The following is a 27049-nucleotide window of genomic DNA, read 5'->3' on the forward strand; positions in this document are numbered from 1 at the left end:
AGTATAGCTAGAAGGGAAGACCTAATTCAGAATACCTCGTCCCCAAGAAGCACTAGAGACTGGAAATGAGGAATTAGACCCAAGTTTGGAGCTACATACATTGCAATCACATAGATCTTGGTAGTGTCTAGCCTCTGCCACTTTCTCTGAATGGAACCTGGCCCACGTGACTTGTTATTTGAATCTTGGTTTCACATCTGTGTAAAGAGCATGATATCAACTATCATCGGGTGGTGGTGGCACACACCTTTAATTCCAGCACTCAGGAGGCAGAAACAGGAGGATTTCTGTGAGTTCGAGGCTGGCCTGGTCTACAGAGTGTGTTCCAGGATAAGCTCCAAAGCTACAGAGAAACACTGTCTCGAGAAACAAAACAAACGACAACAAAAATAATAACATTAACTAACTATCTTCCCAAATGATGGTGAAGAACAAACAGGAATGTGCACATTAAACGCCTGGACCAGTGGAAATGGGAATGGTACTGAGCAGACATAGGCCGTGAAGAATGACTGTAGCAATGTGTGATAGGGTAATGTTCAAAAGAAATACAGACATCACCAGCAACTGTAGATACAATGGTAGTAAATGTGTTGCTATATAGCTCCAGAGAGCTTACCCTAGTCACTTGGAGGAGGGTTCTCTGAAAACTGGCTCATATCCCTAAAGCCTGGCTCTGCTGGATCCTGGACTTGCACTAAACACAGATTTCACGGGATCCTTGCAGTATTTCTGTTCACAAACCACTCCCAAGGCTTTCCGCTGGACCTGTCCCTGTTGAGGAGAATCAGGGGAACAAGCTGGCACTTGGAGAGCCTCACAGGACAGAGAGCACTCGGAGCTTGTGCTCAAAGTGAGCAGCCATCCCTTCCTGGCTCAACCCCAGCTGAGCATTGCTGCAGAAAACAGTCACTGGACATGAGCCAGGGACACCAGTCAGCTTAACCAAAGGAATCAATGGACACTGTGTTTTCCCTCTGCAAATGAGGAAAATGACATGGTAAGAAGGCATATGCCTTGTCCAGAATTGCAAATGCCAGGGCCAGCGAAAGCAAGAAGCAAAGCTGCCTCTGGAGGGTCTATTTCCCATGTCGGACAGGCCTGGGGCTAGACCTCTGTGAGCAAGGGGATGGGAGCTCTGCTCTTGAGCTCCAGGCTGTGGAGGCCCAGCATATTTTTATGAGGCATGGACAATGAGTAGCCATTCAAACGGCTGGTGCTGCCTCTGCTTAGAAAAGGGCAAATATTTTAGGAATCCTTTGTTACAAGGCAAATGCCTGATTGCTGTTTAGGGAGTGGAACTCGGCTCCATGCACAGTTTTTAGGGCTTTCCGCTTTGATTCTGAGTTTTCGCTTCAGTTAAAGAGTGGCTCTCTCTTTTGACTGCTCACTGGAATGAGCTGTCAGGCTCTGAAATATAGATGCCAGACCCTACTTTCAGAAAGACGGATTAAATTGGCCCATAGTGGGGCCTATATGTTAGTATTGCTAAGAAGTTTTATCCTAGCCAAACATTTCTCAAATCTTAAAGAATTATCTGAAAATTTTGTTTAAAATGTACTTTCAGATTCCAGGACTGGGTAGGCTTGGAATTCTACTCTCCAGAGAAGCTCGTAGGGGTTGCTGCTGTACTTGTGACCTGATGGGTGGGTTAGCTTAAGACCATAGTTTTCTTAGGTATTGATCATTTTTTTTCTCTTTAAAGCAAACACTAGAGCAATCCTTAACTGGACAATTGTCCTGGAGTTGAAATTAAGTAGAGAGCCAAGCTATGATGCTTGTTCCTTGGGTCCAGCACACTGATGACAGCCCTTTGCATCAGGCGAAATCTCATCATCACCTTGAAGGAGACCTTGCCTCTTCTTGGAGTCAAGGAGCCATTAGTTTGGGCTTATGTGTCCGTTGTCCCCAATGGAGCTTGACTAGAGTGGCAAGAGTAAGAGCTCAGATACTGGGAGAGTGAAAAGCAAAGGATGCTAGCGGCTTTCCACTTGAGGAGGACCCGAGCATAAAAGGCAAGCAGGCGACAGAGGCCAGTGCACCCTGCTCTGTGATCTTACAGGCTCTGCTATGGTTCATATTGTTCGTTATCTTGACAGGCTCTAGAGCCACCGATGTGAGAAAACTCTGGGTAGGTCTTGAAGGAGCTTTTGGATTGGGCTAATTGAGGTGGAAGGAATGCATACCGTTAAGTATGTGGTAGTGTTTCACGGGCTAGTGCGCATGACTGGACTGAGGAAGAAAGCAAGCCGAGCATCCACATTTGTTCCTCTCTGCTTTGTGACTGCAGATGCAGTGTGACTGCAGGTACAATGTGACCACCGCAGGTGCAGTGTGACCGCAGATGCAGTATGACCACCGCAGAAGCAGTGTGACCGCAGATGTAGTGTGACCACTGCAGGTACAATGTCACTGCAGATGCAGTGTGACCACTGCAGGGGCAATGTAACCACAGGTGCAATGTGATTACAGATGCAGTGTGACCATAGATGCAGCGTGACCGCAGATGCAGTGTGGCCGCAGGTGCACTGTGACGGCAGGTGCAGTGTGGCCACAGGTGCAATGTGACCACCATAGTTGCCATGTGACTGCAGATGCAATATGACCAGGCTCCTGCCCCACTGACTTCCTAACCTTGACGGGTGTACCCGTTGAGCTGAAAGAAATTTTTTCATTCTCAAGTCGTTTTCGGCCAGATATTTTGTCGCAGCCAGGGAGAGAGTAACTAATGCTCAATGTGACATCAGCCGGGGATCTGCTCAGAGGCCTGGTGGGAGGAAAGGGACTAGCATTATTCCTGTAGGCTTTGTGGGTGCTGTTTCAGTGTGATGTCTAGGCCCACCTTTGTATAGCAAATCCAAACCTTGGAAGGATACAGAATGTCCCCACCCCCACCTCAACAGCTGATAGTGAGAAAAACTTAGAACGTGAAACACACCTTATTATTTTACTTACTCATGTTTATTATTTTGTATTTCTTCTTCTCATGGTCACAGTATAACTGTCACGAGAGAGGGAATATCAGTTGATCATCACACATGCTAAGGAAGATGGGCAATGCGACTTTCAAGCTTAAGAAAGGTGTTTAGGCTGTTTCCTCTAGCCAGTTTCAACACATTATACAACAACACCTACCTCCTATTCCCATTGCTTGATGTAATAGATGTCTTGGTGAAATTTTGTACTGACTTTGATGACTCAGTCAAAATCTAAGTAATCTAAGGAGAGCAATCATCTCAGTGATGTTGCTCTATGCCTTGGCTGAGCTGAATAGTTGCTGGTCCAACCAGAGAAGAAAGCCACAGGTAATTGGAACTGAGCAAACACCCTGAGCCGCACCAAGAAAAGACCAACAAATCTTTCCCATCAGACAGCTATCCGTCTTCATTTTCTCCTTAGAATAGTCCTCGTGCCTGTAGGAAGCGACTCTAGGGACCCGGTTGACACCGGGGGAAAATGTCATTCCTTGGACAAGTATTTCAAAACTGAGTTTAAACAGATACAATCCGTCAATGGTCAGTGTGGGGTCAATAACTCCCACAGCCGATTTGAATTTTCTTGAAAGGAAATATAAAACCTCCAACCTATCACCCTTTCTTTCAGTGTGTGTGATATCACCAGGTTTTTCTCTTTTCTTCTTTTTGGAGAGTCTGAGAGGAGAGGGGAGGGATGGTGTTTGGCCAGCATTTCCAACTGAATAAATTAGCAACAGTTTTCTCACCTCCAGGGACAACAGCTGAGAGTGTTGAAGCAATGGGATGGATTGTCATGAGTGTGTGGTGGCCAGGGCCCCAAGAAGGCTTTGAAACTTGTTCTGTTCATAGCATTTCTGGGCATAGTCCAGGGCAGGGCCCTATGTTGACGTAGTTCTGGGTTTAAAGAGCACCAGAGACCCAAAATGGTGTGTGTGTGTGTTATGTGTACATGTTCTTTGTGGGTGTGTGTGGATGGCACAGTCTATGCACTTATATGAGCAGATATGTGGCAGCTGGAGGTCAAAGACAAATATCTTTCTCAATTATTTTCTGTCTTGTGTGCTGCTTCCTTCATCCTCCCTACCTCCTCCTTTTGCTATTTTATTTTATTTTATTAGTTTTCCAAGGCAGAAGTTCTCTGTATAACCCTGCTTGGCTGTCCTGGAATTAGCTCTGTAGACTAAGCTGGTTTTGAGCTCACAGAAATCAGCCTGCCTCTGCCTCCAAAGTGCTGGGATTAAGGGCATGTGCTACCACTGTCCGGCTTCCCCTTCTTCTTCTTTTTGACAGAGTGTCCTTTACTAACCCTGGAACTCATTGATTTGGCTCTTCTGGCTGGCTAATAAGTTCCAAGAATATGCTAATTACTGTTTTCCCAGTTCCAGAACTACAGATGTGGGATTCCATGCCTGGCTTTTTACAGAGGTGCTGTGAATTCAAGTTCAGGTTCTCATGCAAACTCGTTACTCACCAAACCATATCTCTAGCCCTCACTTGATTTTTTTTAACTTACGGAATTTTTAAAGCTTGAAGGGAACTTTGAAGGTCTAGAAGTCAGAATATCCAGAAGCAATTTGTCTGCTTAGGAAGTTCTCATCTTATAGAAGATGGCCACAGTATTTGCTCAAGTGATAACAGAACTCAGCAATAGCAATCACACCTTTTTCTCCAGGGTCATTTTTTTTTTTTTATTGTATTCCGCCTCTCTCACAATTTTTTTTTTTTTTTTTTTGGTTTTTCGAGACAGGGTTTCTCTGTGGTTTTGGAGCCTGTCCTGGAACTAGCTCTTGTAGACCAGGCTGGTCTCGAACTCACAGAGATCCACCTGCCTCTGCCTCCCAAGTGCTGGGATTAAAGGCGTGCGCCACCACCGCTCCTCCTCTCTCACAATTTAATGAATGATAAATTAAAGGTGTTTTAAAAGCAATCTCGGAACTCACTGTCTATGCATTTAAAAATGCTTCCTTGTTGTGCGGAAGTCTGGGATTCAAATACAAGCCTTCTTCCTTTGGATGTGCTAAATCAAACCGGCCTCATTCACAAAGAGTATAGCTTCTAGACTTTGAAGAACGGAAAACCCCTCCCCCCATTGCCAGAGAACAGTACACCGGGAGACTCAATATTTTAGGTAATGGTGAAGGAGAAAACAACTCATTTTTCACTTGGTCAAGTCTTGCTGTCTGTAAGCTAAGGGGGACCACAGGACATGGCCCAGGGGCCTGCAGTAAGAAGACTTAGTGGGATCCACAGGAAAGTATGGCTGAAGGCAGAAGCAGGAGTACAGAGCTGGAGGGGGTTTATCCATCTTCAACCCAATGGCATTTCTTGTACCAGGCCATCCTCCACCTGCTTTTTCTTTGCCCCCAGGATTACTTTCGGCCCACCCTAAGCTGCCCAACACAAGCCAACCTGTACTTGGTCCACCCAAAGCATCTCTGGTCACCTTAGAATATTCTGGTAACTCTTACTTAGAGTTCATCTCCCTCTGTGCACTGAACATGTTATGTTACATGGAGCGGGGGAGACATGGAATTTAAGGACCTCTATATTGTAACGCTGCAGCATCAAGCTAGGTGGTTTGGCGGCCCTGCCTGGATTTACCACTTGGACATAAGCTTCTCTGGGTAGCTTACATTTGCTGCAGAGTGCAGTAGGGGCAGGTGTGTGAACAGACAGTGCACCGGATTTGTTTTTGGTGACTGATGCAACAAATTCGATAGCCAAAAAAAAAAAAAAAAAAAAAAAAAAAATTCTAAAGGTCACATGCCCACACTGGGCAAGGGGGCAAGGCATTCTGGAGGCCCCATGGGAGCATTTGTTTCTTGCCTTTGTTTTTCTGTGTCTCTCCAATGTCTGTTCTCATTGTCATATCTCTGCCACTCTGATTCTGACATTCCTTCATAACTCATAAGAATCTCTGTCTTTCTATTGGGCCCCCCAAGATAGCTAAGATCACCCCTCAACTTCCCTATCTTTAATCATCTCTGAGAAGCCCCCTCTGCCATTTGAGATCAAGAATTGGGACCTTGAGAGTGGAAGAAGCATCTTCGTATCTATTGTGACTCCTTGGATTTGTTGTATGTACCAATAAAAAAAAAGAGAGAGAGAGAGAGAGAATGACTGTCTTCCCTGAGTGGCTCCTGAAGGATTCAGTGTGGTTGATTTATATATGTAAATTCCCTAGTCTGTGCCTGGTACAGTGAAGGTATTTTATTCTGATCAGTAACTTGTAAGTCAGAAACCAAGAACTGTGGCTTCTCCATTCTGACCCCTTGAGCTTCTAACTATTGCTGAGCTCCAAGTAGGAAATCAATAAATGTAATAAATAATTACCTTGATCGATGGCAATGGCTAGCACACCATAATTGCTCCAAAATGATTTGTGGATTATTTGTTATTTTGGTGGTAATGAGTGGGGTGTGAGATATGTGATTAAATGCTATTATTTATTAGATCACTTGGAATATTCTTTTTTCCCTTTTACCTAGTTACCCTAAACACTAGCTAGAGGAGAATTAGTTCATAACACAGATTCTGGAAAACAAATCGCACTGCCCCAAATTTCCTCCTTGGTCTAGAAACTTGTTGGTTTCCTAGGGTGCAGCTGACTGCTCTCAGCTGAAAAATCTCTCCGAAGGCCCTGTCCATTAGGTCACACAAAGCCAGGCTTATTATTGAGAGAGTACACAATGCCCCCTCACATGGGGCAGAGGGAGGAAAGAATTTTTTTTTTAAGCCAATTTCAGTCCCCCGGAGCTGCAAACTGCCCTCAGGGCAAAGAAGCCTGCAGAATAATTGGGAGGAGCCTGGCAGGGGAGTCTGAGATACTAAAGGATCCGTTTCTTTCCATATTCTCCAGTGCCCCACCACTCTTTAAGTATTCCTCTCTGGTACAAGCCTGCATGTCAAGATAAACAATTAAATAATAAGCAAGGGTCCAATCAGGAAAACCATGGTTTCAGCCCGAGAAAATAACCCTGAGACTCACTTGCCTGTCTGTCTGTTTCTGTTGAGAGCTGGGTTCCCATGATTAGGCGAGGGAACTGGGTCAGGGAGGAGGCACTGTCTGCTTGGAAGGGGCTTCTGGGTCCCCAGACTTGGCAGGTTTATGTTTTTTTCAGAATAACAAAAGTAGACAACAGGCTTGCTTTATTCTTCCACTGAGCCACAAGGCAGCAGCCTGACTAATCACTCACGGAATCCTGGGTGATGCGTTCAGAGAATGGGGTGAGGGAGCCCCACAGATCAGACCCCAGAATTGTGAGAGGGGGTCATGCCAGAAAGATGGTCCCACTAGAGGGGGATGCCTTTTATGTTAGAGGGATTGAGGGGCCTGAAGTTTCTGTCTCTGAGGTGTCTTCTTGAGCTTCTGCTCTAGCATGAGGAGGCTGGCCAAGCCCCTGGGGAGGCCACATAAACTAGGGCACTCAGAAAGTTCTGAACTGCTAGCAACAGGGGTTGAATTTCACTAAGGAACTTTTAGGGGGATATAGGGAAGCATTATTCATACACTATGTGGCCATAATATAAAATCCATGGTCCCAGGAGCTATATGGATGGACAGATACTGAATAGTCCTGCTGTTCCACTTGTTCTCAGAGCAGGGTGTCTGGCAGGATCTGGGAGCCATGCTGTCTGAGGTGGCATGTTCTAGAGTCCAGGGATAATCCCAGAGTAAGACCCAGAAATATAGCCAACTGGTGCCTGGGGCAAGCAGCCTGGATCTGGGTCAGGTTACCTGATTGTATAAGGAAAGAGAGGAAAGGTGAGTAGGCAAATCTTCCATGGGATCAGGACTACGGTGGCTAAGAATAAGAGAATCTCAGAACTGATGGCGTAAGGGGTGGCCCAAAGAGCCACTTTGGGGAGTTATAGACTTCTAGGAATTAAGGTCACAGCTCAGAAACGGAAGCTCAAAAAATACCCTCACCATATCTCGTCAGGTAACTGGGCAGACTCAGTCTTTAAGACAAACATAAGAAATACAGGCACACTAAGTGATGGGTTGTGAACAGAGCACAGTCTTAGAGACCAGCCTTGTGTTTCAAGCCCTGGGCCAGGCCAGCCTCGCTGGACAGAACGCCTTTAAAGTACACACTAACCTCCCTATCCGCGGTTTTGTTTTCCAACATTTTATATCATTTGTGGTCAAGAGATGTTAAATGGAAATTTCTAAAAATAAACGACTCACCCGTGTTTAAATGATACACGGTTCCAAGCAACACAATGGAATCTCAGACCATGCTGCCAGGGTCCCACTTGGAACATGAATCACCTTCCCTTTGCCCAGCACATCTGCGCTGCCCATACCACCTGCTCATTGGTCACTTAGTAGCCTGCTCAGTTGTCAGGTTGTCACGGGATAGCGGTACTTATTTTGAGAAATTCTTGTTTAATAACGGCCCCTGAGCACAAGAGCGGTGATGCTGGTAGCTAGGACACACTGAAGGGACGCTGTGAAGTGCTTCCCAGAAGTGCTTATAGAAAAGGACTATAAGATATGTTTATAGAGAGAGCACATTCAGTAGCTTTTTGTCAAGGTACATTATAATGGTTCTATTTTATTATTAGTTATTGTTAGCTGTAACTATAACAGACATAGCCATAATATGTCTGGTTTATAGAGTGGACTTTGTTATAGCCTGTATGTACAGGACAAAGAATGGTTCATACATGATTTGGAATGACCCAGTTTCAGGTGTCCACGGGGGTCCCTGAAAGATATACCCCTGTGGAAGAGTAGGGAATCACCATGTCTCCATCTCTATTCATCCCAAAAGGGGAGAAGCACAGACAACTGGCCTTGAGGTCTCCAACTTGCACCACCCATTTCTCTACCACTAATGTCACCTTTTAGGATGTCCCATGTTCTAAAATTCCCACTCTAAGAAGCCTTGCAGAGGGCCTCGACTGAGTAAGAACCAAGAGGACATGGTACTTCAGTTGGTCCTCTTTCCAGGGTCATGAGAAAAGGCCTGGCAGAGCATCTTCGCAGGGAAATTTTGTATTTCAGCTCCCAGCTTTGTGATTTTCAGTTTAGGGTCACTTTGCTCTGTGTTTCTGGGCCTATGGCTGAGCAGTAGCATCACAATGGGGACGATGTGGCAAGCGGAGCTGCTTGTCCTGCGGAAGAATCAAAGAGAAAGATAAGAAGCAGTCCAGTAAGATACACCCTTCTGTAGGCATGGTAGCACATCTCTTTAACCTTGGAATGCAGGAGTAAGAGGCAAAGAGGTCTCTGTGAGTTCAAGGCCAGCCTGGTGTCCTTAGTGAGTTCTAGACCAGGGATACATAGAGTGATCCTGTCTCAAAGAAAAGTGTGTGTGTGTGTGTGTGTGTGTGTGTGCGTGTGAGCACATACACATATGTATGACACATCCCCAATGACTTTCTTCCTTCAACCGAGCCCATCTCTGCAGAGCCCATTGATGATGTTAGCGTCTTCAGGATCCAAGTGTATCTCAGTAGTAACACAAGTCCCCAACGCACGAGTCTTCTGTAGGGGGAACACTTCCTCTTCAAACCACAACAATGCTCAAACAGTTACAGAGCAGAGCTGCCAAATTTAGCAAATAAAATCACAAAACATTTTGTTAAATTTGAATCTCAGGAAAAAGAAATATGAACAAAATTTCATATGCGTACTTTCCAAATACTACATGCGATGTACTTGCATTGTTCTTTCTAAATGAAATTTAAATTTACCAGGACATCCTGTAATTTGCATAGCTACCCTAGCACATAGCCCATATAAAACTGGCTGCTAAGGCACGAGCCAGAACAAATCAAGCAGGTGTCTCTCTGCTATGCAACCTCAGCCAAGGGTCTATTTTAAAAGCCAGACCTCAAGTCAGCAGGACACTTGCCATCAAGCAGTCATTGAATCGTAGTTTGTAATTCACTCTCCTTAAAGTGCTACTCACCAATGAGCCTCAAATAAGCTCATAACTATAGCCAGCAAGAGCTGCCGTGGAGACGGCTGGAGCCCGGTCCAGACACGAAGGACAAAATCTCATAGTCTGCCCGTGACTTTCAAACGGCTCGAGGATATTTCTTCTACTCTGAGCTCTCTACGGAGAGAGAGACGCACCGAGGGAGAAAGTAATGACTTTGCTCTCACTGGGCCAGAAATTCTATGGCTCAAATGACCCAGAGGTAGCAGGCAGATTTGACAATCTGTCAGTTTCTGGGTAGAGTTACTCGTCAATCACTCCTTCCTGCTAAATTGCAGAAACGCCTTTTCTTTAAATTGAGCCATTTGCTCATGGTGCAGTTTAAGCCCAGCTGCTGGCATGCATGTAAGGAGGTGGCTCCACGCTGTCCGCCTGCTCCTTCAATTCGGGCAGGCGTTTCCCCCCCCCACACACACACACACAAGGCTTTTACTTATTTTTTTCTTCACATCTGAGACCTCACTGCTGGGATTGTTTTACATGAAAAGATAAGAAGACAACTGAAACTTGGTCTCACTCTATGGAGATAAGAACACGGTAGTATTTTATTCAAGAAGAATGTAATAACAGTAATCTGAAAATAATGATATCTACAGGGCCCTTGGCAAAGCCACCCAGGAAAAGAAACACAATAGATGTGAAAGCGTCAATGAATCATAACACCACCTTTCAGCACCCAGGGACCCTGGAATCAGCTGCAGATAAACCCGTCTCATTGGCTTGAGACTCAGCTGGACACGTCCCTTTCTAGCCCTGCTGCCAGTTGCGCATCCTCCCCATAATGACAAGGTGCTGGCTCCCCTTCAAGACACCCAGCCGTGCAGGAGGGAGATGAAAAGGATTCCTCGTGAGCGTTTGAATGTCTAAACTCTGAACTAGCTCTCCTCTGGTCTGCCTAATGGAGTTCCCTCCTCCCACCTTGGACAGCAGAGAACTGCTGGCCGGATTGATGTTCATCATATCTCAACTGGTGTGAAGAATTGTGTAGATGCTTATCCCAAATGCAGATTGCCGGAGTTAATCAGAGCCCTAGTTAGTCTAATCTACTGCACAGAATGTAGGAACCTGTATCTTTAGTGACTCTATACTCCAAGTATTTTTAGGTACACTAGGGTTTTAAGAACCACTGGGTTTGTCTAGACACTTGACCCTCACCTTATCCAGTTACCTGTATTGCCATTTGACTTCTAGTGTATGGTTGTCTCTTCTTATAAGTGCAGTTCCCAGGGGACTAGAGAATTTGTGAGTGATAAGTCAGCACCCAAACCCTGCTTGATCAATTTTCTTTTCTTCTCTACCACGGTATACAAGTAGAGCCATTTGTTTCCAAATCAAGAGCACAGCTCAATTTATCCTTGTCTCGTCATGAAGAATGGGGCCTGTGGACGTGCATATTTTGAAGGGGTAGAGGGGGAAGGCAAGTTTGAAGGACAACAAGACTAGGGCAGGGCTTTAAAGGTTCCTGGAGAGAGTAGTAGGTGGAAGATGTAAATAGGAATTGTCTCTTCTTGTCTTGCTCATTGCTGGTCCTGAGACAAAAACCACGAGCTGGGCTGGACCTGGAATGTGAAGTCTGAATGACAGGAATGAGAAGGAGAGGATGGAGGTTCACAGTGAGGCCTCAGTTTCTGAGGATACTGGATAATGGAGCCAGGTGTTAATTGGGGTATGGGGCCCAGTTTCCTGCCCGAGTGAAGTGTTGTGGACCACTTTTCGATGGATGTGAAAGAATTGAGAACATTGTTTTGAATAAGATGACAATTTATTAAAGGATGCCGTCAAATCAGAGGAAATGTTGATTGGTAGAGAAGAGAATCTTGAACTTCAGGAAACACTAACATGTCTGAAAGATGCATAAGGAGGGGCTGAGAAGGAGAGGCAGCTCAGAGAGCCAGGAAGATAGGCAGGCTGTGTAGTGCCATGAAAAACAAAGCAAAACAAAAGGGATAGGTACATCCAGAGCTGACCTGTTGAAAGTTCCAGTGAGAGGAAACCAAAAAGTTGAATGGCTTTAGTAAGGGCTGAGTGGTGGTGGCGTGGGTGTGGGGGATTTCAGTGAGCAGTGAGCTTAGGAGTTGGCTGCAGCGTTTGGAGAATAAACAAGATGAGAGACGTAGGAAGGAGAGAAGGAGAAAGAGGGTGGAAAGGATGGAGAAAGAAAGAGGGAAAGACAGAAGAAAAGAGAAAGGCAGAGTGAGGGGTGAAGAGAGAGAGAGAAAGAGAGAGAGAGAGAGAGAGAGAGAGAGAGAGAGAGAACATTTTCTTTTAAAAGAAGTTTGGCTGTGAAGAAGGGAATCCCGTAGGTTGAGTGGAAGAGGGACTTGGACAATAGTTAGGAAATGACGTTGGGAGATTGCTGAAATGTGTGCAATGCATGGGAGGAGGGACCCTTGCAGGAGGGAACTATCTTAGTAGGCAGTCCTCCCACAGAAGGACTGGCCAGGGTGCAAGGATGCGATGGTGGGAGTCCCACCTGGTGATATTCTATACTTTGAGAAGTTAACAGGGTCAACTGATGACATGGCAAGACAAGTCTGAGTGACATAAAAAGGCTTAACTGACTAGGTTTGGGGCCAGGGAGTTCTGGGAAGGAGAGATGAGTTTTCTGGAATTTGTATAAGGTGTTTATGTTTGGCAACATTTCTTTATCTTTAAATAGTCTATTGTCTCTTTGACCTGAGAGAGTTTGGGAAGTAATTTTAGAAAAAAAAGAATAGAATTAAGCACGGCTTCTTGGTAGAAACATTTTCTCAGGTGGGCTCTGTTTGCTAGAGGCAAGCTCGTCTCATTTAAGAGAGGCTTCCTGACTCAGCTTTAGCTGCAAAACCATGACGTTCTTTTAAGGGACCCCGCCACAAAACACTTAAAAGGTGTTTATGAATAGCCAACAGCATGCTTCTTGGTGGTGGCAGGGACCTTGAAACTCCATAGAGTTGTGGCAATAAACATGGCTCTGGCCAGTACCTCTGCCATGAGCCTAGACTCTGAGAAAGCTAAGGAATGGAGTGGATCCAGACATCAAAGCCACGGCTTTAATCCTAGCCATATTACTTAGCAAATTAAAGAATCATGTGGTCAGAAAAAGAGAGATATACAGTAAAGATAGATTCAGATGATGAAAGCCTCTAAATGGTTTACAGTGTGTTTAAAAATATATGTAGGCTTGGGAGAGAAAAGAAAAGGGATAAAGTCCTTAAAATAAAAAACAAAGAAAGAGAGTAGTTGGATATGGAGGCTTACACCTTTAATTCCATACTTTAGAGGCAGAAGCAGGCAGATCTCTGTGAGTTCAAGGACAACCTCGTCTACAGAGTGAGTGCCAGGACAGCCAAAGATACACAGAGAAACCTAGTCTCAAAAACCCAAAAATTAAAAATAAAATAAAAGAAATAGAGTTTAAAATAAAGCCATATAAAGATGGAAAATACACAGAATCTGGATACTGTATATTATTATGTTGTCTTTGAATTGTTTAGTGGCTGATGAAGCAACAACTGCTAAAAGACATTTGAGTATAAATGCTGCTGGATTAATCCAACCTATATATTTGAAAATGCCTTGACTTCAAAATTTAAGTCAAAAGGTATATTACTTTGGAGAAGAGGTTTTGTTTTTGTTTCCACGGGAAATGAGAGGCTGTGGATTCATTCTGGGTTAAGAAAAATAAGATTTGTTCAAGGAAGACCCCCTGAGAAATCTCCAATAGGACTGGATGACCCAGATGTCTGAGTTCTACATCCAGAACAGCCTCAAGACCTCTGGCTGAGATGACCAAGCCTCACAGAATATTCTAGTCAGGGCTTGACCATAATCTTAAATTTTCTTTAGGTCCCCATAAGATTATCAGCACCCCCAATCAGCAGGAAGTAGACTGGAAAACTATGCCCACATTCCCAAAAAATGGATTATGGATGTTTGTCTTGGTTTAGAGTGCTGGTTACAAGTTGTTATGAATAATGGTCACAGAAAAGCTAAACAAAGGAGGTTAGATTTAGAGTTTTTGTTTTGAAAAAGGGAGGGAGGAGTGCTGTGGGACAATGGTCTTGTGCCCTGTAATGATTTGTCAGTTGTATTGATTTAATAAAATGCTGATTGGCCAGTAGCCAGGCGGGAAGTATAGAATGGGTGACAAGGCAGGAAGTAGAGGTGGGGCAATGAGAACAGGAGAATGCTGGGAAGAGGAAAGATTCAATCTGCAGTTGACACAGAGGAAGCAAGAAAAGGTACCAAGCCACGTGGCTAACATAGACACGAATAATGGGCTAATAATGTAGGATGTAAGAGTTAATAAGAAGCCTGATCTAATTGGCCAACCAGTTTATAATTAATGTAGACCTCTGTGTATTTCTTTGGTACTAAACTGCTGCAGTACTGGGCAGGACAGAAGTCTCTGTCAACAGACTCTGCTGTCTATTTTCATTTAGCTACTCCAAAGTTCCTCATAACTAACTATTCTGGGGATCCCAGGGCAACATAGTCAACCTGTCAAACCCAACAGCCTCTTTCTTTAAAATGGACTCTCTAATTCCCATTGCTTGAAGTAACATTCATTGATAGAATAACCCATCTTTACATATCGTCTGAAATATTTGTATAGTGTCTTAACTGTAACAAAGATGAGACATGAAAATAATTTTGAGTGACTGACGGCTTTTTTTCTTTTACCCCTCAGCTCTATGGAACATAGTAGACAACATCTCAAATGTTTGTCTCCATCTGTATCTCTCCTGGAGAGCATATGCAATAATGACTCAGCTCTGTGGATCTTGGTGGAGCTTATGATTATCCCTTCTAATCAGCTCTCCAATCATGATTCAGTATTTGTTCTGTGTACCATGCCCAACAAGCAAGGAAACAGTGCATGAGGAAACATTCAATGCTTTCCTCATATCATAGATACATTTAGATTTCAGAGGAGTAAAGTACTTGTAACTGAATATCGATGATACCTTCTTTAGAATTGACATTTTGAAGTAAGACATATATATGTGTATATTTATATGACATACATGTATATGCATGAAATCATGGGGACTATGACAGTTTCAAAGACAAATTTATATAGGGCTAGTCTATCGGTGAGCCAAATACATCATGGCTTGACTTTGGTGATGATGATAAACCCTGGGGAAATTTGAAAGAAACCAGTTATATCTTCATCAATTTCCACTGTAGTTTTGTTATTGGATAATTCAGTGCACACTGACACTGAATAAAAATACTGCACTTTATGCAAAACACAATTAGTCTCTGAGCTCAGAAATGATGAATAGGTTTTAACCTGCATCCACATCTGGTGGGACTTCAAAGTCATGTGGCACCCTGGACCCAATAAGATCAATGATAGCCAGGCAGTGACTTTTAATCCCTGCTTCAGGAGGCAGAAGCAGGGAGTTCTCTGAGTTCAAGGCCAGTCTGGTCTATGGAGGGAGTTCCAGGACAGCCAGGGCTATGCAGAGAAACAAAACAAAACAAGCAACCTTGAAACAACCAAAATATCCTCTCAAGCTTCTGTTATGCCCTCATCTGCTTACCTGACAACCATTAACAAAAACCAAGAAGGAAGAACAAGTACAAGTAGAAGCTTCCAGAATCACATTGCACCGGAACCCTGTGAAGGAGCCATTCTGAGCTGTGTCCTCCAAGTTGAATTTGCAAGTCAGTGGAAAGACAAGAATGATTTGACTCACATAGCCATTCTAGTCACCAAGAACTGAGAATGGTGAAGATGTGGCTTGAGATAGAAGTGCACAGCTTCCTAAGCACACATCAGTAATGCTTCATTGAAACTATTAAGTGAGGATAAAGTGATGGCCATGCTATTCATTAGCAACCCAGAGAAGAGTGGGGAGTGGATGTACTAGGATGGATACAGATGCTGCCTCCTCTTCTGGCTCCATCGGACACCAAGTTTCTTTGCATCCTCTTCTTCTTCTTTTTTTTTCCATTTTTTTATTGAGAAAAGGAGAAAAAAAAACAAGTTTCCACCTCCTCCCAGCCTCCCATTTCCCTCCCCCTCCTCCCACCCTTCTCCCCCTCCTCCCACCCTTCTCCCCCTCCCCCCACTCCTCTCCCCATCCCTCTCCAGTCCAAAGAGCAGTCAGGGTTCCCTGCCCTGTGGTAAGTCCTAGGTCCTCCCCTCTCCATCCATTTCTAGGAAGGTGAACATCCAAACTGGCTAGGCTCCCACAAAGCCAGCACATTACGTAGGTTCAAAACCCCATGCCATTATCCTTGGCTTCTCATCAGCCCTCATTGTTCACCATGCTCAGAGAGTCCAGTTTTATCCCATGCTTTTTCAGTCACAGTCCAGCTGGCTTTGGTGAGCTCCCAATAGATCAGCTCCACTGTCTCAGTGGGTGGGTGCACCCCTCGTGGTCCCGACTTCTTTGCTCATGTTCTCCCTCCTTCTGCTCCTCATTGGGACCTTGGGAGCTCAGTCCGGTGCTCCAGTGTGGGTCTCTGTCTCTATCTCCATCCATCACCAGATGAAGGTTCTATGATGATATGCAAGATATTCGTCAGTATTGCTATAGGATAGGGTCATTTCAGGTTCCCTATCCTCAGCTGCCCAAGGAACTAACTGGGGACCTCGGCTTGGGCATCTGGGAGCCACTCTAGGTTCAAGTCTCTTGCCAACTCTAAGGTAGCCACCTTAACTAAGAATTGTGCTTCCGTGCTCCCCTATCCAACCTTCCTTTATCCCAATCCTCCTTTTTCCCCAAGTTCCCCCCATTCTCCCCTTCTCCCTTTACTCTCCCCATCTCCCCTTACCACCATCCCACCCCACCCCCAAGATCTCAATTTTCTCACCGGCCATTTTGTCTACTTCCCATAGCCAAGAGGACAACTATATGTTTTTCCTTTGGTTTACCTTCTTACTTAGCTTCTTTGGGATCACCAATTGTAGACTCCGTGACCCTTGTTTATGGCTAGAAACCAATTATGAGTGAGTACATCCCATATTCATCTTTTTGGGTCTGGGTTACCTCACTCAGGATAGTGTTTTCTATTTCCATCCATTTGCATGCAAAATTTGAGAAGTCATTGTTTTTAACCGCAGCGTAGTACTCTAGTGTGTATATATTCCATACTTTCTTCATCCATTCTTCCTTTGAAGGGCATCTAGGTTGTTTCCAGGTTCTGGCTATTACAAATAATACTGCTATGAACATAGTTGAACAAATGCTCTTGTCATATGATCGGGCATCTCTTGGGTATATTCCCAGGAGTGGTATTGCTGGGTCCAGGGGTAGGTTGATCCCGAATTTCCTGAGAAACCGAAACACTGATTTCCAAAGTGGTTGCACAAGATTGCATTCCCACCAGCAATGGGTGAGTGTACCCCTTCCTCCACAGCCTCTCCAGCAAAGGCTATCATTGGAGTTTTTTATTTTAGCCATTCTGACAGGTGTAAGATGATATCTCAAAGTTGTTTTGATTTGCATTTCCCTGATCGCTAAGGAGGTTGAGCATGACCTTAAGTGTCTTTTGGCCATTTGAACTTCCTCTGCTAAGAATTCTCTGTTCAGTTCAGTGCCCCATTTTTTAATTGGGTTAATTAGCATTTTAAAGTCTAGTTTCCTGAGTTCTCTATATATTTTGGAGATCAGACCTTTGTCTGTTGCGGGGTTGGTGAAGATCTTCTCCCAGTCAGTAGGTTGCCTTTTTGTCTTGGTGACAGTGTCTTTTGCTTTACAGAAGCTTCTCAGTTTTAGTAGGTCCCATTTATTCAATGTTGCCCTGAAAGTCTGTGCTGTTGGGGTTACACATATGAAGCGATCTCCTGTGCCCATCTCCTGTAGGGTACTTCCCACTTTCTCTTCTATCAGGTTCAATGTGTTCTGACTGATAGTGAGGTCTTTAATCCATTTGGACTTGAGTTTTGTGCATGGTGATAGATATGGGTCTATTTTCATTCTTCTACAGGTTGACATCCAGTTATGCCAGCACCATTTGTTAAAGATGCTTTCTTTCTTCCATTGTATACTTTTGGCTCCTTTATCAAAAATGAGGTGTTCAGAGGTTTGTGGGTTAAAATTCGGGTCTTCTATACTATTCCATTGGTCGACTTCTCTGATTTATGCCAGTACCACACTGTTTTCATCACTGTAGCTCTGTAATAGAGTTTGAAGTCAGGGATGGTAATGCCTCCAGACAATCCTTTATTGTATAGGATTGTTTCGGCTATCCTGGGTTTTTTGTTTTTCCATATAAAGTTGATTATTGTCCTCTCAAGATCTGTGAAGAATTTTGATGGGACCCTGATGGGGATTGCATTGAATCTATAAATTGCCTTTGGTAGAATTGCCATTTTTACTATGTTGATCCTCCCAATCCAAGAGCAAGGGAGGTCCTTGCATTTTCTGGTATACTCCTCAGTTTCTTTCTTCAATGCCTTAAAGTTCTTGTCAAATAGATCTTTCACTTCCTTGGTTAGAGTTACCCCAAGATATTTTATGCTGTTTGTGGTGATCATGAAAGGTGAAGCTTCTCTGATTTCCCTCTCTGCTTCCATATCCTTTGTGTATAAGAGGGCAACTGATTTTTTGGAGTTGATCTTGTATCCTGCCACATTACTAAAGCTGTTTATCAGCTGTAAAAGTTCTTTGGTGGAGTTTTGGGGGTCGCTTGTGTACACTATCATATCATCTGCAAATAACGAAAGTTTAACTTCTTCCTTTCCAATTCGAATCCCCTTGATCCCATTATGTTGTCTTATTGCTATTGCTAGAACTTCGAGCACTATATTGAAGAGGTATGGCGAGAGTGGACAGCCTTGTCGTGTTCCTGAGTTTAGTGGGATGGCTTTAAGTTTCTCTTCATTTAATTTGATGTTAGCTGTCGGCTTGCTGTATATAGCTTTTATTATATTTAGGTATGACCCTTGTATCCCTAATCTCTCCAATACTTTTATCATAAAGGGATGTTGAATTTTGTCAGATGCTTTTTCAGCATCTAATGAAATGATCATATGGTTTTTTTCTTTCAGTTTATTTATATGCTGGATTACATTGATAGATTTTCGTATGTTGAACCAGCCCTGCATCTCTGGGATGAAGCCTACTTGATCATAATGGATAATTTTTCTAATGTGTTCTTGGATACGGTTTGCCAGTATTTTGTTGAGGATTTTTGCGTCGATGTTCATGAGTGAGATTGGCCTGTAATTCTCTTTCTTGGTTGAGTCTTTGTGTGGTTTTGGTATCAGAGTGACTGTAGCTTCATAAAAGGAATTTGGCAATGACTCTTCTGTTTCTATATTGTGAAATACATTAAGGAGTATAGGTATTAGTTCTTCTTGGAAGTTCTGGTAGAATTCCGCATTGAAACCATCTGGTCCTGGGCTTTTTTTGGTAGGGAGGTTTTTGATAACCTCTTCTAATTCTTTGCGACTAACCGGTCTGTTTAGATTGTTCACCTGGTCCTGGTTTAACTTTGGTATATGGTATTTATCTAAAAAAGTGTCCATTTCCTTTACATTTTCCAGTTTTGTGGCATATAGGCTTTTGTAGTAAGATCTAATGATTCTCTGAATTTCCTCTGTGTCTGTGGTTATGTCCCCCTTTTCATTTCTGATCTTATTAATTTGCAAATTCTCTCTCTGCCATTTGATTAGTTTGGATAGGGGTTTGTCAATCTTGTTGATTTTCTCCAGGAACCAGCTTTTTGTTTCATTGATTCTTTGGATTGTTTTCTGTGTTTCTATTTTGTTGATTTCAGCCCTCAGTTTGATTATTTCCAGTCTTCTACTCCTCCTAGGTGAGTCTGCTTCTTTTTTTTTCTAGAGCTTTCAGGTGGGCTGTTAAGTCTCCAATGTGAGCTTTCTCTGTTTTCTTTAAGTGGGCACTTAGTGCTATGAACTTTCCTCTTAGGACTGCTTTCATAGTGTCCCATAAGTTTAAGTATGTTGTTTCTTTATTTTCATTGAATTCCAGGAAGACTTTAATTTCTTTCTTAATTTCTTCCTTAATCCAGGTATGGTTCAGTAGTTGACTGTTCAGTTTCCATGAGTTTGTAGGCTTTCTGGGGGTAGCATTGTTGTTGGATTCTAACTTTAATCCATGGTGATCTGATAAGACACAGGTGGTTACTAATATTTTTTTGTAACTGTTAATGTTTGCTTTGTTACCGACTATGTGGTCGATTTTTGAGAAGGTTCCATGAGCAGCAGAGAAGAAGGTATATTCTTTCCTATTTGGGTGGAAAGTTCTATAGATGTCTGTTAAGTCCATTTGATTCATTACCTCCATTAATTCTCTTATTTCTCTGTTAGGTTTCTGTCTGATTGACCTGTCCATTGGTGAGAGAGGAGTGTTGAAGTCTCCTACTATTAGTGTGTGCGGTTTGATGGCTGCCTTGAGTTTTAGCAATGTTTCTTTTATGTACGTGGGTGCTTTTATATTAGGGGCATAGATGTTCAGGATTGAGACTTCATCCTGATGAACTGTTCCTGTTATGAGTATAAAATGCCCCTCTCTATCTCTTCTGATTGATTTAAGTTTGAAGTCTACTTTGTTAGAGATTAGTATGGCCACACCTGCTTGTTTCTTAGGTCCATTTGCTTGATAAGCCTTTTCTCATCCCTTTACTCTGAGTAGGTGCCTGTCTTTGTGGTTGAGGTGTGTTTCTTGTAAACAGCAGAATGTTGGATCCTGTTTTCGTATCCAATCTCTTAGCCTGTGCCTTTTAATAGGTGAGTTGAGTCCATTGACATTAAGTGATATTAATGACCAGTGGTTGTTAACGCCGGTCATTTTTTTAGTAGTAGAGTTTGTGTGTTTCCCTTCTTTGATTTGTGTTTGTGAAGGGTCTCTAGACGTCTGAGTTATTGTGGTCATTGTTGGACTCCTTGGTTAGTGATTTTCCTTCTATTACTTTCTGTAAGGCTGGATTTGTGGCTGCGTATTGTTTAAATTTGTTTTTATCGTGGAAAATTTTATTTTCTCCATTTATAGTGAACGAAAGCTTGGCTGGGTATAGTAATCTGGGCTTGCACCCATGGTCTCTTAGTTTCTGCAGTACGTCTATCCAGGGCCTTCTGGCTTTCATGGTTTCCATGGAGAAGTCAGGTGTAAGTCTGATAGGTTTACCTTTATAAGTAATTTGGCCTTTTTCCTTTGCAGCTCTTAATTTTCTTTCCTTATTCTGTATGCTTTGTGTTTTGATAATTATATGGCGAGGGGATGTTTTGTTTTGATCCAGCCTATTCGATGTTCTGTATGCTTCTTGCACCTTCATAGGTATATCTTTCTTTAGGTTGGGAAAGTTTTCTTCTATAATTTTATTAAATATATTTTCTGGACCATTGAGCTGCACTTCTTCTCCTTCTTCTACTCCTATTATTCTTAGGTTTGGTCGTTTTATTGTGTCCCATATTTTCTGAATATTTTGTGATGAGAGTTTGTTGGACTTGCTATTTTCTTTGATCAGTTGCATCCTCTTCTTATACTTCTATTTTGGCCTTTGTGTCTTTTAGAAGCTCTTTTAGGTCTCAGGATCTCTTTTACTGCTCTCTGTGCCTGGGCTGGTCTCCATTCTTGTTTGGGTGGGTCTAGTTGCTTTTTAGCTTTTTAGATACAGCTGAATGATTCTTACTCAGGAAAACTTTCCTGGATGCCCAAGAATCAGTCACAGGTGCCTCTTTATGCCCTATATTGTACCAACCACAGTGTTCTACGTCAACTTAAAGTTGATGTAGTTCTTAAAGTCTGCCTTTGCTCCTGGATTCTCATTACTCCCAGGGGGCAGAGACTATGTCCATCTGGTTGCCTAGCACAAAGTCTTGGCACCACACAGATGCTTAGCAGTTGTATAACGAGCAAATGCGAGACAAGGTCCAAGCCAACAGACCACGGTCAGATTAAACACAGCTGGAAATCTAGTACCGGAGCAAGTTCCTCCACAAGGAGGGAGTTGAAATGTGGAGGAGTTGGCTGGATACCCATTGTCTGACTTCCAGCAATTCCTTCAGGTCCAGTTGGTGGTTGTGCATTAGCTACTGGCAACAGCAGGAGTCAGGGATGTGCAGAGAAAGGTGACTCCAGACACGAGATCCAGGATTCTTTTTTTTTATTATTTTTTTAATTTTTAAAAAATTTATTTATTTATTAAGGATTTCTGCCTCGTCCCCGCAACCACTTCCCATTTCCCTCCCCCTCCCCCGATCAAGTCCCCCTCCCTCATCTGCTCGAAGAGCAATCAGGGTTCCCTGACCTGTGGGAAGCCCAAGGACTGCCCACCTCTATCCAGGTCTCATAAGGTGAGCATCCAAACTGCCTAGGCTCCCACAAAGCCAATGGATGAAGAAAGTATGGAATATATACATATTAGAGTATTACTCAGCAGTAAAAAACAAGGACTTCTTGAATTTTGCATACAAATGGATGGAAATAGAAAACACTATCCTGAGTGAGGTAAGCCAGACCCAAAAAGAGGATCATGGGATGTACTCACTCATATTTGGTTTCTAGCCATAAATAAAGGACATTGAGCTTATAATTCATGCTCCTAGAGAAGCTAAATAAGAAGGTGAATCCAAAGACAAACACATAGGCATCCTCATGAATATTAACCTTCATCAGGCGATGAAAGGAGACAGAGACAGAGATCCAGGATTCTATGTGATGCAAGTCAGCACATCTATTAGGGAGTTGGAGAAACATTTTGACTTTTGCTTCACGGCGAAGTAAGTTTATATTTTATTTGTATTTTAAATTATTTTTTATTGTTTGAGACAGGGTTTTACCGGGAACTCACTATGTAGACCAGTCTGACCTCAAACTTACAACGATCTGTCAGCCTCTGCCTCCCATGTGCTGAGATGCCACTACATCTAGCTGGTGAGTTCATATTAAAGCAGAGCCCTGACTTATTTTCAGCATCTTCAGTTTCTGGCCTTTGGGGAGATTTTTTTTTTTTAAAATTCCATCCACTTTCTATCATCTCATCTGTTCATGGGAATAAAATCTATCTCAAAGGCCAGCTTACAGCATGACTCAAAGATGTGGTCAAGTGAAGGCCCCTATCCATTGTAAAAGCCCTGTAAGTTATCCTAAAGATGTATGTATGGGTGTGACTCTACTCTGAGGCCAATGCAGGTTGGCCCACACTGTGTCTAACATACTAGGCAACACTGGAGACAACTACACAGGGTGCCTTTGTCCGGCAGTCACACCCTGCAACACTCAGTGGACCTTTGACTTCCCACTGCATGCAAGGGCTCTCCTGGGCCCCCAGAACAAAGGATTCCCAGAGCCATGCAGGTTGTAGTAAATGCTCTGAAACCAACTAAAATGGGTAAACAAGAAGGGGATTTCTGGATTGTCCCATTTTCCTTGAGGTGGTCAGTAAGGTTTAGCAGTTGAGTAGATCGCTGTCTGGACAGTAAGTCAAATGACTCATGAAAAAAATTACTGGAATCTGTATGACGCTGTTTAATTTGATCTTTTCAATAATCCTGAAAGGCAGATGATTTTATATCAGAGGAAGACGCATGGGAAAGAAACACTGTCCGACGTGATGTGACAGAGGAATACAGGCATGTCTGGATCCTACAGAGAGTCTGCGCATCCTGCCCTCAGCTGCCTCCTCACTCCAAATGCTCAACCATCTTATTTTCTCCACCTTCTTTTCCTGCCATAAACTGGATCCTTCTCTTAGCTTTCCCTTCAAACTCGGATGAAGAGGAGAGTAGTTAAGCTGATACGTGTGTTTCCACAAGGATGCTCCTTCTAAACTCTAAAGACTATCTCACATGCATCCATCTTCTGCATCTCCTCAGCCGCCTTCCTGCTGCAGATATCACAACCTCTGGCTTCTAACTGATCTGTATGCTTCCAGCTCATTCTCTTTGCACTGGCTGGGCATCTGATGTTTTACAAATGCAAATTGGTCCACATCTCTCTGTGCTCAAAACCTCCAGTGGCTTCAGAATAAAATTTAACTTCCTATCCTGACCTCCAACCCAGCATGATCTGGGTTCTGCCCATCTTTCTAACCTCACCTTGTCCCACCTTTCCCCCTGCATGTGCTGTCTCAGTCATTCAGGTCTTTTTTTTTTCTCCAGCCCCTTCAACAGGTCATGCTTTGTGCCTGCTTTGTACCTAATGTGCTTTTGTTCATTATAGACTTCAAATTTAACGCCACTTCCTCCTTCTAGTCTTCCTGTGTGATTAGAGTTTTCCAATTCATTATTTTAGGCTCCGGAGTTGTTAGTAAATGAGAGAGTTTGAGGGCTGAGTCTGTGTATGGTAGGAGGCTTCATGACAGACCTGGAGATCCTGTGTGTCTGTGTTTCCCTCTTTTCAATGGCATTCAAATCAAGTGATTTTCTTTGAGTCAATAGGTTATGGCAAAGGTGAAGGGATACTACTTTTGCAATGTAGTTTCCAAAGAGGGTGACTTTTTTTTTATTGCCAGTAGACTATTGCTTTATTAGCTTGCCTACTTGGATGAAATTAGCTTCCATATTGAAGATAGCCATGTGGCAAGAGACTGAAGGTGGCCTCTGGACGCCATCCATCAAGGAATTTAGGTCCTCAGCACAATCACCCACAGGAATCTGAGGGCACAGAACTGAGTTGGAAGCAGAGAATTCTGAACGGCTCACAGACCCTGTACTGTCTCCCTGCTGTAGCCTTGTGGAGACTGAGATGGAGGACCAGGAATGAGACTCTGACACCGAAGCTGGGGAGCGATGAATGAGTGCGGTCGTAGGGTGCTCGGTTGGAAGATTTGTTACACACCAGTGGAGAACTAGCAGTCTGGACATTCACTTGTAAGCATTGTATAAATCAGTGAGTGGTTAATTTTTTTCATGCCCTCCTCAATCTCCAAAATAAGGATGGGGAAGAAAATCCCTCAAATACCAAGATCAAACCCATCTCCATGTAGCTGTCTGCTCTCAGAGCCAACACAGCAGACCCTGGTTAGAATGCCTTTTGGCCTACTGAGAAGCTAGTTTTAAGCAACCGGACATACCTCTGACCTTTGACCTTACCTTCCCAAGACCTTATTCTTCCTCCCACTGGGATCCCGTGGCATCCTAGTATGGCTAGGATCCAGTGATATCCTACTACGGTGGATTTCATAAGCCAATGTGCATCTTCCTGACAATGCCCGAGTTCCTCAGTGGTACACACAACCCATCCTGTTTTCTGGGTTATTATCAGTGCCATCCTCATATGCTAAGACCCCCCCCCAAAATGAATAATTCATGGTTTATGGGTATACTTCATGAATATACAGGATGCCATATAAAATAACATAAATGATTCCTAATAGAATTAATACACTTTCCAAGCAGTTCAGCTTGAGGCAATTATTGCACTTCCTGGGAGATACAAATTACTTTGCCCTCAGCCTCATGCCAAATAACCCCCCTAAGACACACACTAATTACCCAGAAATACACTGCCTGCCATAGCTCATTGACTAATTGACAATCAGTTTAAAACTTCAGCAAAATATCTTAAAACTTGGGCTTCACATTTATCAGGGAAACAAATTTTGTTTATCTCCTCATTTCGGTCTGCCTCATTGGCAAAGTTGTAGTATGGGTTGTAAGTAATGACCGAGCAGGCTTATTATAATGATCAACGGTGAAGGAACAGCATTCCATCATACGGTATAGCATTTCCATCTCTCATTTCTGTGATTCTATTAAGAACAATTACCAATAATATATCCGTTAATGTGATACAAAAATAGAATGCAACCGTGTATGGAATAGTTATTGCTAATGTGGTCTATCAAGCACCGTGCACAGCTGCCACACGCTCCTTTCTCATGCACACTCAAATATGGTCTTTGGGTGCCCAGGGCCCTTTATATTCCAATACAAGTGCATGCACCCATATAGCATATGCCCTATCTACACATATTCCCCCTGCTCCAAAAGTAAGTTGCTGGTAAAAGCCGAGCCCCTGGGAATTGTCCTTTACTATACATCACGTGCTCACAAATCATGTTGGAGACTTAACTTCCATATGAAGCTACAGTTAACAGAAGTCTATACTCCTGCAAACTTTTGCTCACGATTCTCTGAAATCGTCCAGTCTTATAGAGAAGTACATCCAAATTTCAAAAAACTGCAAAACAACCCATTCACGTAGTAGTTTCAGGGGCTTCGGAACAGATATGAAGGAGTGCAGAGTTAATGGAGGACATTTTTGGTGGGACTTCTGCACTGGCGTGCCTGTTAAGATTGCATCTGGTTGCCACCATGAATATTCAAGCCCGAGGAGTGGCTTGAACAATCAGGGAATTATCTTCCACACAAAACAACACTTTCAAAAGCAGAAAGAAAGGGACTTGGTACTGTGAATCTGATGGCCCTGAAGCCCAGCTCCTTTTCCTTTTTTATTAGCCTTCCGTCTTCTGCATGCTGGCTGGGTACCTCTCGCTCTTGAATTGATGACCGCAGAATGTCCATCAGTGGGACTTCTGTGCCTGGGTCACATCTGAGAGGCCCATCAGGGGAGAGCAGCTTTGGTCCATGTCCTCAGCCAGCTTCAGTTTAGGATTCTGTAACCCAAACAGTCACCTTTGCTACAACTGCCTACCAGAGAGCCCTGAAAAGAGGACTTAGCGGGACCCAGGACCAAGTAAGCTAAGTAGATGTGCCAAATAAGGAACGTTTTGTTAGAAAGGGCTAGGTAGATTCTGGAGTGGGAAATGCCACCGACAGGGAGGTCTGTTAGAAGAGGCACTGTCTAATGTGGAACTCCAGTGGGTATGATTTAGGCAGGCAAAAAAGAAGAGGTACTCTGAGTGGAATTGCCGTGGGAGTCACTTTAGGAGAGAAAGCAATAACAGAAATCTAGGAGGTGTAAAAATGCTACCCTAGGAGAAATGTGTTCAGGGGAGAGGAGGGACATCTCAAGGAGGTATGTCTCACATCCTCTCCATGTTTGCATTCGCAATGCACTGTGGTCAGTCTTCAGTGTGTCCGCCAATCAGAGAATGGCCTTGAGCCTTTGATCCTGGAGTTCTGGATGCCACCACATCCATTTATGTGGTGCTGGGGATCAAACCCAGGGCTTGGTGCTTGCTTGGGATGCATTGTACTCGCTGAGTTACATCCGCTGTAAAGATGACCGTTCCTAAAGGCATTCTCTC

This window comes from Microtus oregoni, unplaced genomic scaffold (genome assembly GCF_018167655.1).
Source record: "Microtus oregoni isolate MIOR12 unplaced genomic scaffold, Mior012 000014F_ref0000157, whole genome shotgun sequence".
Taxonomy (NCBI): Eukaryota; Metazoa; Chordata; class Mammalia; order Rodentia; family Cricetidae; genus Microtus; species Microtus oregoni.